We start from the raw sequence: 11,630 nt of genomic DNA, 5'->3' as shown, positions 1-11,630 counted from the left end.
CTATCACTCTGATCATAACTTGCCAAATTAAACAGGTGCTTGTGGTTTTGAGAAAATACACACAAAAGTAGTTGAAGGCTGAGGGGCAGCCACATGCAACATACTCTCAATTACTTCTGAGGTGGTTTGAGGAAGAATGGTCCCCAGAGGCTCATGGATTTCAATGTTTGGTTCCCAGGTGGTGGAACTGTTTAGAAAGGATTGGGAGGTGTGGCCTTGTTGGAAGAGGTATGTTACTAGGCCTGGGACTGACTCTCTCTCTCTCTCTCTCTCTCTCTCTCTGTCTCTCTCTCTCTCTCCTAATTCTATAAGCAAGGCCCCAATTAACCCAATTAACTAAGACAATCTCAGAAAAGCATACAAAGTCCAAAGAATGGTGTACGTTCACTTCAGGAAAGAATTCACCCAAATAAAAATAAACATTGAACAATTCATGTTGTAAATTGTTTTTGTTTTTTAATTAAGAGATGTCCTAGCAACGTAAGGGAGAAACCTGGCTGCTCATGACTCGACAAAGCAATAGAATTTCCTTTCAGGACAGATGCTGACGTGCTGAGGGGGAGATGCCACCAGCCTGTATTGGGGAGCAAGGGTTAAATTAGTTATTTGAGAATTCTGTACAGTGTGTTTTGATCATATCCATCCCTACCTTCAAGTCCTCCAGATCTAGGTTCTCTTACATACCCACTCAATTCTGTGTCCTTTTTAAAAAAAAACCTAATCAAGTGCAGTTCATGCTGCTAAAATACTCCAGGGTATGTGGCTATCCACTGATGTTCAGCTAAATGGGATCTCTATATCACACAAGTCTATATTTGGTCTCCAGGATTCTCTCTGAAAAGGCCAGTTATGGAAACTGTGGGCAGAGCAGGACAAGAGGCTCTAAACCACCTCCTACCTGCCCACATGCTTGGAGTGTTCTAGAACACGAAGCTTACAAAAGTGAGGGAAAATGATATGAGCTAATATGAAGTGATGTGTGATGTATGTGCAGTGGAAAGGAGAACATGTGCTAAGTGATCCTTTCCTGTGACAGATAAAAGATGAATAGAGGATGAATGGATAGATGATAGATAGATAGATAGATAGATAGATAGATAGATAGATAGATAGATAGATAGATGATAGATAAATATACTTGTGCATATCTGTATAGACTGATAGATGATATAGATAGCTAATAGATACGTATTCATGTGCATACACACACAGTAGACGATTACAGTGGTTTGAATGAGACAGGTCCTCCATTAGCTCAAGCATTTAACACCTGGTTCTCAGTTGGTGCTACTGTTGGATAGGTTGCTGCAGGATGCATGTCATGTGAGGTGGGATTTGAAAGCTCATAGCTTTGCCCCACTTGCAGTTTGCTGTTTTCCATGCTTGTGCCTGAGGATATGGTATCACAGCTTTCTGTTCCTGTTGCCATGCCTTCCTGCCATGGTGGACTTTAATCTGAAACCGTGAGCCAAAATAAACCCTCTCTTCTTTAAATTGCCTTTGCTCGTGGTATTTCAACACAGCAACAGAAAAGGGACTAATATAATAATAGATAGAAGATAGATGATGACAATGACAATGACGATGATGATGGCGATGGATAGATGACAGATAGATAGACAGATCGTTAATTGATAGATTGATAGACAGACAGATGATAGATTATAGATAGATAATAGATGATAGATTTAGAAATATAATGATAGATTAGATAGTTGAATGGATAGATAGATCATAGATAGAAAGATAGATAGATAGACAGATAGATAGACAGATAGATAGACAGATAGATAACACAGATATACATATATGCACATATATAGACAGATGATAGGTTGATAGATGGCAGGTGATTGGTAGCTGACTGGTCAATAGATAGATGAAAGACGATAGATTGATAGATAGTAGAGAGGCAGATAAGAAAGGAGGGAAGAGGGGGAGGATGATGATTACTGAATGTTAGACAGCAGACATGGTGTACTGTGACCTGTATGCTTGCATTCCAAAGTAGATAATAGAGGAGACATGTATTATACCCAGCATGCCTTGGATTCCACAGGAGAAGCCACACAGGTGAAGGGTGGGTGCTGTGGGTGCATAAAACGTCTAGAAAGGAGCCATCTTGCCACTCTTCTGGGGTCTGGAGGTGGGGCAGGTGGCTTCTCTTAGAATTTTTGGCACTGTTGTAATTTTTCCATGGCAGGCAGTAATTTTACAATATAAGACTAATATGCTTTTCAAAATAATGATGAGACTTTAAAACCTGGAAGAACATAAATTCTCCACAACAGGAGACTGATCCAATCAATTGAGGTACGAGAAAGCAGCTGAGCCAACTCGGACTCAGCTGTGGAGACTGACACAGGTGACCGGAGCCAAGTGGCAGAAGGAAGTCAGGGTGAGGAGTCAGCTGCCAGGTTACTGTGTCACAGGCCCCAAGTCTTACATAGCCAGGGCCTGCACCTGCAATCTGACTGTTTCCAGGTGAGGCACTTATAAATGACACCTATGTTTTTAAGGTTTGTTTTACCTTTAGTTTCCAAATTGTGCTCAGCGAATACAATCAAATTCTAATTTTTTTTAAAGGCTCAACATAATCTGGTACCATGTCTTTTCCTCAAACAGGAATTACCTTCAAATCTCCAGCCCCTAGCACCATGGCTCGGTGAACACTCGCCAATCTGAATGAGCTGGTTTGTCCAAATTAGTGAGTTTTGGACATGCCCATCTGATGGACATATGGCCTGCTCCTAATGAACCAAGCCATCTGCCTCTTCAGCACCAGCCACGCCATCCATCCAGCCCTCCAGGGCCAACTGTTTGCAGGAGAGCTGCTTGCTGCCTCAGAGACAAATACTGCAGAGACAAAGGGCCCGGGAGCTGGCATAAAGCAAGAAGGAGACACAGGCAGAGTGAGTAGGAGGAAAGTATCACATCAGGGACCCAACAAGCAGGCTCCACCTGGGGAGTGGGGAGCACAGCTGCGTGGATGTGCGCTGTTGCTCTACCAACCACAGTTCACCTGCGATGGAGCAGGAACATGACAAGCAGCTTGCAGAATCGATGTTAATGAGACATGTAAGCAGTATTTCGAGTGTATTAGCTTCCTAGGGCTACCCCACAAATCACCACATGCTCAGCGACTGAAAACAACAGAAAGCTGTTTTCTCTTCATACTACAAGCCAGACGTCTGAAAACCAGACGTCCCTGGGTTTAACCTCTCGGACAGCCCCAGGAGAGGCTCCTGCCCACCTCTTACAGCTCCTGAAGGCTCCAGACACTGTAGGGCTCCAGCTAGGTGATGGTTAATAGTGACAGTATCTGCAATCCCTGAAGACAAACCTCTGAGTATGACTGTGAGAAAATTTCTTGATTCAGTAAAGAGAGGGTGGAAGACTCGCCCTCAATCTGGGCGGCACCATCCCCTAGGCTGCAGTTTAGACTGAAGAGAAGAAAGACAGCTGACCACCGACGCTCATCATTGCCTCCTGACTATGGGTACAATGTGACCAGCTGCCACACACTCTTGCCACCATAACGTCCCAACCATGGTGGACTGCACCATCAAACTATGAGCCAGGACTAATCCTTCCTCCCTTAACTTGCTTTTGTCAGGTATTTGCTGCAACCGCAAGTAAAGGAACTAACACATCTTCATGTGGTTTCTGTCATCTATAAGGACTCTCTTTTGGGACTTTCTGACCCAGAGCAACATTGTCCAAGTCTTTCTTTGTCTTCATTGAATTCACAATACCATGTCTATGGCATTGTGGTTGTGCTTTCTGGAGAACAATCATTATGGAGGAAGACATGGCACCAAGTCTCCATGATTGTCATCTGTTCCATGTTTTCCCTGGAGGAGCCACTCTTGGATGCTATAGCTGCATCCCTTCCCTTGGATGGGAAGGACCCATGGGCACATGAATTTGGAGGCACAGAGCAGTGACAGGATCTGGGTAGGAGGAGGAGGCACCAAACACAACCATGTTCTATCTATGAGTACTAGGGGCTCTCTAACAGGATGCAGGACTCCTGGCATGGGCACAGAGGACACAACAGAAGTGTCTGGTTAGTCTCATAGAGACTGTGGCAGGTGACATACAAGTAGGGATGCTGGTTCTGCTGGGCTGAGCTGGATTAGGTTTGGCTGGGCTAGGCTGGGCTGAGCTGGGCTGGGCTGGGCTGGGCTGGGCTGAGCTGGGCTGGGCTGGGCTGCTGGGCTGCTGGGCTGCTGGGCTGCTGGGCTGCTGGGCTGCTGGGCTGCTGGGCTGCTGGGCTGCTGGGCTGCTGGGCTGGGCTGGGCTGGGCTGAGCTGGGCTAGGTTGAGGGTAGGGGTGAAAGATTGGACTGGATTGATTTGGACTGGGCTACATGAGCTAGATTGGGCTGTGCTTGGTCAAAATACCTTGGCGTGACTCTAACTAAGGAAGTGAGAGATCTGTATGATAAGAACTTCAAGTCTCTAAAGAAAGAAATTAAAGAAGATCTCAGAAGATGGAAAGATCTCCCATGCTCATGGATTGGCAGGATCAATATAGTAAAAATGGCTATCTTGCCAAAAGCAATCTACAGATTCAATGCAATCCCCATCAAAATTCCAACTCAGTTCTTCAACGAATTAGAAAGGGCAATCGGCAGATTCATCTGGAATAACAAAAAACCTAGGATAGCAAAAACTCTTCTCAAGGATAAAAGAACCTCTGGTGGAATCACCATGCCTGACCTAAAGCTGTACTACAGAGCAATTGTGATAAAAACTGCATGGTACTGGTATAGTGACAGACAAGTAGACCAATGGAACAGAATTGAAGACCCAGAGATGAACCCACACACCTATGGTCACTTGATCTTTGACAAGGGAGCTAAAACCATCCAGTGGAAAAAAGACAGCATTTTCAACAAATGGTGCTGGCACAACTGGCGGTTATCATGTAGAAGACTGCGAATCGATCCATTCCTATCTCCTTGTACTAAGGTCAAATCTAAGTGGATTAAGGAACTCCACATAAAACCAGAGACAGTGAAACTTATAGAGGAGAAAGTAGGGAAAAGCCTCGAAGATATGGATACAGGGGGAAAATTCCTGAATAGAACAGCAATGGCTTGTGCTGTAAGATTGAGAATCGATAAATGGGACCTCATAAAATTGCAAAGCTTCTGCAAGGCAAAAGACACCGTCAATAAGACAAAAAGACTACCAACAGATTGGGAAAGGATCTTTACCTATCCCAAATCGGATAGGGGACTAATATCCAATATATATAAAGAACTCAAGAAGGTGGGCTCCAGAAAATTGAGTAACCCCATTAAAAAATGGGGCTCAGAGCTGAACAAAGAATTCTCACCTGAGGAATACCGAATGGCAGAGAAACACCTGAAAAAATGTTCAACATCCTTAATCATCAGGGAAATGCAAATCAAAACAACCCTGAGATTCCACCTCACACCAGTCAGAATGGCTAAGATCAAAAATTCAGGTGACAGCAGATGCTGGTGAGGATGTGGAGAAAGAGGAACACTCCTCCATTGTTGGTGGGATTGAAGGCTTGTACAACCACTCTGGAAATCAGTCTGGTGGTTCCTCAGAAAATTGGACATAGTACTACCAGAGGATCCCGCAATACCTCTCCTGGGCATATATCCAGAAGATGTCCCAACCGGTAAGAAGGACACATGCTCCACTATGTTCATAGCAGCCTTATTTATAATAGCCAGAAGCTGGAAAGAACCCAGATGCCCCTCAACAGAGGAATGGATACAGAAAATGTGGTACATTTACACAATGGAGTACTACTCAGCTATTAAAAAGAATGAATTTATGAAATTCCTAGGCAAATGGATGGACCTGGAGGGCATCATCCTGAGTGAGGTAACCCAATCACAAAGGAACTCACACAATATGTACTCACTGATAAGTGGATATTAGCCCAGAAACTTAGGATACACAAGTTATAAGATACAATTTGCTAAACGCATGAAACTCAAGAAGAACGAAGACCAAAGTGTGGACACTGCCCCTTCCTATAAATGGGAACAAAACACCCATGGAAGGAGTTACAGAGACAAAATTTGGAGCTGTGACGAAAGGATGGACCATCTAGTGATTGCCATATCCAGGGATCCATCCCATAATCAGCTTCCAAACACTGACACCATTGCATACACTAGCAAGATTTTGCTGTAAGGACCCAGATATAGCTGTTTCTTGTGAGACTATGCCGGGGCCTAGCAAACACAGAAGTGGATGCTCACAGTCAGCTATTGGATGGGTCACACGGCCCCCAATGGAGGAGCTAGAGAAAGTACCCAAGGAGCTAAAGGGAACTGCAACCCTATATGTGGAACAACAATATGAACTAACCAGTACCCCGGAGCTCTTGTCTCTAGCTGTATATGTATCAAAAGATGACCTAGTCAGCCATCACTGGAAAGAGAGGCCCTTTGGACTTGCAAACTTTATATGCTCCAGTACAGGGGAACGCCAGGGCCAAAAAGGGGGAGTGGGTGGGTAGGGGATTGGGGGGGTGGGTATGGGGGACTTTTGGGATAGCATTGGAAATGTAAACGAGGAAAATACCTAATAAAAATAAATAAATAAATAAATAAATAAATAAATAAATAAATAAATAAAAGAGGATCTCAGTGATAGTCTGTTCCAAACTCACAGGATGCCCCAGAGGTGAAGAAAGCTTATCCTTTCTGTAAAACACCGAGTTCTGCCCCTTTGCCACTGTGCAATCCCAAGCCAAACACTACAAGCTCTCTGGCCTCCATTTCTTTGCTCGAAGAATAAAAATAAAACCCACTTCACATACATCCTAGGGCTTTGGGGAGAAATGATTAAGAGGACTTTAGAAGCCATGTGAAATACATTCTACTAATCAAGCATGAAGAGACATTTTTATAGTTGGTGCATCTGACCATTGGCCCATCTTCCTGACTCTTCTAGGCAGGACACTCATCCAGTGTTGTAGCCAGCTGATATGGTTAGTGATCGGTGCTTTACTCTCTTTTAGGAAAGCATAGACCCAGAAGCACTTGGGTCACCATGGGTGCTACTGGGAGGCTCTCACAGCAGCTAATGGGAGCCTTCCCAGGCCTTCATCTATACAGCCAGAAGTAAGATTTCCAATATGTAGTGACTGGATGGGAGTTCGATATAGTTCACAGCTATAGCTATTCAGCATGGGGGGTTAGCGGGTGGGGGAGGCTACTTTGGGACACAGTAGTAGACCAATCTGACCAGAGCCTCCCACTCTCTCCCCAGACTACTCTAAGGACTTACCAATGGGCCCCAAAGCCATCGTTCTCGAGTCATAAAGAGCAAGTTCAATCGTGGTTATAGCATCAACACCTCCTGTTTGCCACTGTGTATTTAGGCAATTGCGAGGTGTTACTGATTGGCAAATTCAAACACATATTGTCCTTAATTTGAGGTTAATTATATATAACATTTCAAAGGCGGTAATCTCATTAATTTTGATTTGCTTCTAACAGTATTAAAGCATGCCGTGGAAGACTGACTCTATTAGAGTACAGCGCAGGGGGAAGTCGGCTTTTCCGGTGTTGTTACGGGTGTTTTATTAGCCATGGCAAGCCAGCAAGGATGCCGATGGACTGGCTCCAACAACAACAGGCTGTGCTTTGGGTGGCCACTGGCCACGTGTGCACCTGTCCCAGCCGGATGAAAAGAGGTACTTCACAGCAATTACCAATAGGTAAATAAGGCAAGGAGAGCCATGGCATCCAGAGCATGGTATAACGAGAGTTCGGTTAACAATTTCCTTCTATGCACAGGAAGAAAGGCACCTACTGGCCTGGCTGCTTCCTTTCCCTATGGAAGGCTGTTGTTCTGTTCAGGAGGAGAGTGGAGACTCACCTGGGTGGCAGCCAGCAGATGCCAAGGGGTGCCAGAGGCTGTATGCCCAGGCTTACCTCAGCAGGGATGATGGGGAACACGGATGGTCCAGTATCACACCTGCAGGCAGCATACCTAGATGATGCTCCTGACAGGTGTTGTGTGGGTGTGGCCACAAGAGTAAGTTCCATTATAATTGACTAGCCTATAGCCAATCAACTTTTTTTTATTTATTAAAAGGCATTCGTACAGGACAGGATCAGGGTTGCAACCGGAGAGAGGCAGTGAAAGCAATGGTCAGCAGGCCTCAGAAAACAGGGAGCCAGCAGAGTGGGGTGAGCAGGTTCTTATGCACTCACTAAAGGGACAAGTGTCAGCAACAGGCAGCAGGGCTAAACCTCTGACCCCGAGGGCCATGGTCAGCAGTTGGAGCTTCACTGTGAAATTCCAAGAAATGTAGCATTTTCCAATCTGGTCAAGTTACTGTCGTAATTAAAACCAAACTCCTTTACTAATGAAGAAGAAAGGAAGAAAGGTCTTTGCTCCAGAAGGATCTAATTTTCTTTTCTTGTTCTGGCTTTCACTGTGTTGCTCAGGCTGGTCTCAAACTCAAGAGCTTGAGTGACACTCCTGTCTCAGCTCCTGGGCTAGCTGGGATTAGAGAAGGGGCCTGGGCCTGACTCCACACTTTTGATCCCTAAGATAAGTTGACAACATGGTTCTGCTGATCCATCAGTGTGGTCTAATGCTTGTATTATATTAACTGGGTTCCCAAAATTGCACAGGAATCCGCATGTAAGATGCTGAGAGTCCCTGGCCCCAAGTTGGTAAATAAAGTTGCCGGCACCCAATGGTTGGGTAGGGAGACAGAAACAGGACTTTAGGATTCAAGGGCAAGGGGGTGGGGGGGGGAGAGAGAGAGAGAGAGAGAGAGGATTTAGAACTGCCATTGGCTGGAGAGGAGTAAGGACCAGGCCTGAGAAGTGTGGAAGAGAGAGTAAACCAATCATGTAAGAGCTGGGGAAGAGAGGCCCCAGGTCCCCATCCCCAACTGGGTCTAGGGCAGCAAAAATGGAATATATATTTTAATTAGTAATAACTCAGGAATATTAGAGGGGAGGTGTAGATTTGGGAGTGGACCAACCATTGAGCTGCTTAAGGCATATGAAAATATAAGGCGCCGTGTGTGTGTGTGTGTGTGTGTGTGTGTGTGTGTGTGTGTGTGTGTGTTTCATTCGGGAATACAGAACATTGGGGCAGGTACTAAGGAATGTGTGCTGGGACAATTTGAGAGGTTAATTACCAACTGCAACATAAGTGTGTGTGTGTGTGTGTGTGTGTGTGTGTGTGTGTGTGTACATGTGTTCATGCTTTGTTAACTGCATACATATATGCACAGGCTAAGCATGTATATGATTGTGTTTATGCTGTGAATAACCATGTATGTATGTGTGTTTCTCTGTGTGTGTGTCCTGTGTGTAACAACTAAATATATGTGTTGTATATAAGCAAATGTGTGTACATACAATATACAAAGGTGTCCATTGTATGTAAGTGCCCATGTCTATGTGAACACTGTGTGTATGTGAAAGAAAGTACATGTATATGCCACAGACATCTCTTCCTAGAGTCTGAGGCTAGAGAGCCAAGGTCACAGCTTCAGATCCAGGTCTTACTAGAGCTGATTTCTTATTCATAGAAGGCACCTTCCCCTTGTGTCCTCTCTCTGAGTCCCATGGTTGATGGAGTGAGTGTGTTTCCTCAGGCCTCTTTACAAAAGGGTGACAAGCCCTCACCAGTCACCACCCAAGAGCCAGGGAAGAGTGGCCCCAGCTCCCCCTCCCCAATTGCATCTAGGGCAGCAAAAATAGAATGTAGATTTTAGTAATAACTCAAGAGTATTGGAGGGGAGGTGTTAGCCACATATAGATTTGGGAGTGGCCTAACCATTGAGCTCACCACCTCCCAAGGGCCCCACTTCCCAACCTTGGGATGAATATGCCAACGTAAGATTTACAGGAACACAAATATTCAAACCAGGGAAATTTAGCTCCACCTACAGCTTCTTATGGGGGAAGTGAGGAGGTGCATTTTAGCTATGCAAACAGTGGCTGGTTGTGGTTAGCAAGATGAACAAGTGTCTGTTGGGAGTGGGGAGGTGAGAGAGACTGCAAGTGGAACCATATAACTAAAGTTTGGCTTGGAATAAAGCTTCCAGAAACACAGAGGTGGGCAATGCAGTACCATACAGAAAGATGGCTCCAGGCAAGATTCCCCACTTGCTCACCATGAACCTCTGATTATATCGGCCCAGTGTAGAGTTAGGAAAACTGCAGAGTGGGCTAGGTGAGGGTGAGGGGTTGTGCTGAGACTGTGGGCACAGATACAGCTAACAACATGAAGAGGAGAACTGGACTTTCTGGATTAAAGAACAGTAGCCTCACCTGGGTTGTGGTTGAAATGGGAACCCATGCAAGGATCTGAGGCTGAGATAGGGTATCCAGAGGAGTCCCATTCCCACACCTGCCCCCAGTGCTGCACAGCAGCAAAGAGACTAGATGGGCCAGCAGACATGTCTAGGTTACAGGGGAAGCTGTCTCTGCAGGTGACAGGCCCTATAAGGAAAGCCAAGTAAGTGGGCATGAAGTCAGGACATTGGTGGGCTCGCTTCTCCCTCTCAGCACAGGAAACCTGGTAGTAAGCTTCCAGTAGCTAGAAGAACATGTCAACCTGAGGCTGGGAAAGAGAGACCCAGACAGAGAGGGAGACTGAGAGAATTAGCATAAAGGGCTGTTTCAAATCAAAGGGAAAGGGAGCAAATATTTCAATCAATATAATTAGTGTAATTAGCCCTTCGAGGAAACAGTAAGGCAGATCTGTCTTTTGCACTGATACCAAAATAGGTCCCAGATGAATAGAAGATTTGAAGTATTTTTAAAAGCTTAATCTGTGAGGCAATATTTACTTTTGTAATCTGCAGAGCCAGTGTGTTCCTTCAATCCCTGGCTTGTGGGGATCACATTTCTCTTCCTGTCTCCACCAGCAAATCTATGAAGCAGCAAGCATGTACCTTAGCTCCATAACAGCCAGAACCCATGTAAGAAAAAAGGCAGAGTATCCACGTGAAAAAGCCAAGCAGCAGACAGAAAGCAGAGCGGTCTGCCCATGCTTGAAGGGCTCCTGGAAATCCTTTAAAACATGTGGTGGCAAAAGAAATCCCAAGAGAGAAGAACATAGGCCACAGATTAGGATATAAAAGGTGCCTTCAGCCTCAATGCCCATTAAATAAAGAATGAAACGAGACAGAGGCTGGTGAGTTAGCCCGGCAGCTAAGAGTGCTTGCTGCTCTTACAGAGGACCTGAGTTCTGCTCCCAGCACCCACATGAGGTGTCTCATGACTGCCTATGTGTAATTCCAGCTCCAGGGGATCTGATGTTCTCTTCTGGACTCTGCTGACACCTCCTGTGCTCACCTGGCCATATGCACAGAGACACACCCTTATACACAATTCAAAATAATACTTGCAAGTAAAACAAAACAAGGCAGTATGTTCCCTGTATTGGCAAACAGTAACCTGGCATTTCTATCTCTTATCTCTCTGCCTTCTGGTTTCATTTCTCAGTAGTAGTCAGGCCTTGTACTCTGTCACTAGTATTCATGGGATTGGACAAAACTAGGTCTGCTCTGGGAATGAGGATTTTGAAAAGACACAGCTGAGTGTACTGTAAAAGCAGAGGTAACAGCCACACTCCACAGAAAGAGTCTCAGTG

General features: G+C 45.2%; 1 long non-coding RNA gene across 5 annotated transcripts in view; it reads right to left on the bottom strand.

Moving 5' to 3' along the window:
• Nucleotides 1-446: 446 nt before the first annotated feature.
• The window catches only part of 4930543I03Rik, a 61,978-nt gene continuing 50,794 nt past the window's right edge, over nucleotides 447-11,630 (bottom strand). For all 5 annotated transcript variants that reach the window (XR_003951521.1, XR_875537.3, XR_003951519.1 and 2 more), the window contains 2 exons: nucleotides 2,633-2,880; nucleotides 447-574 (listed from right to left, as the gene is read on the bottom strand). This is a non-coding gene — a long non-coding RNA (RIKEN cDNA 4930543I03 gene). The remainder of the gene's footprint in view (nucleotides 575-2,632; nucleotides 2,881-11,630) is intronic.

This window comes from Mus musculus, chromosome 15, assembly GCF_000001635.26.
Source record: "Mus musculus strain C57BL/6J chromosome 15, GRCm38.p6 C57BL/6J".
Classification (NCBI taxonomy): domain Eukaryota; kingdom Metazoa; phylum Chordata; class Mammalia; order Rodentia; family Muridae; genus Mus; species Mus musculus.
This window is presented reverse-complemented; position numbering and strand designations above follow the sequence as displayed.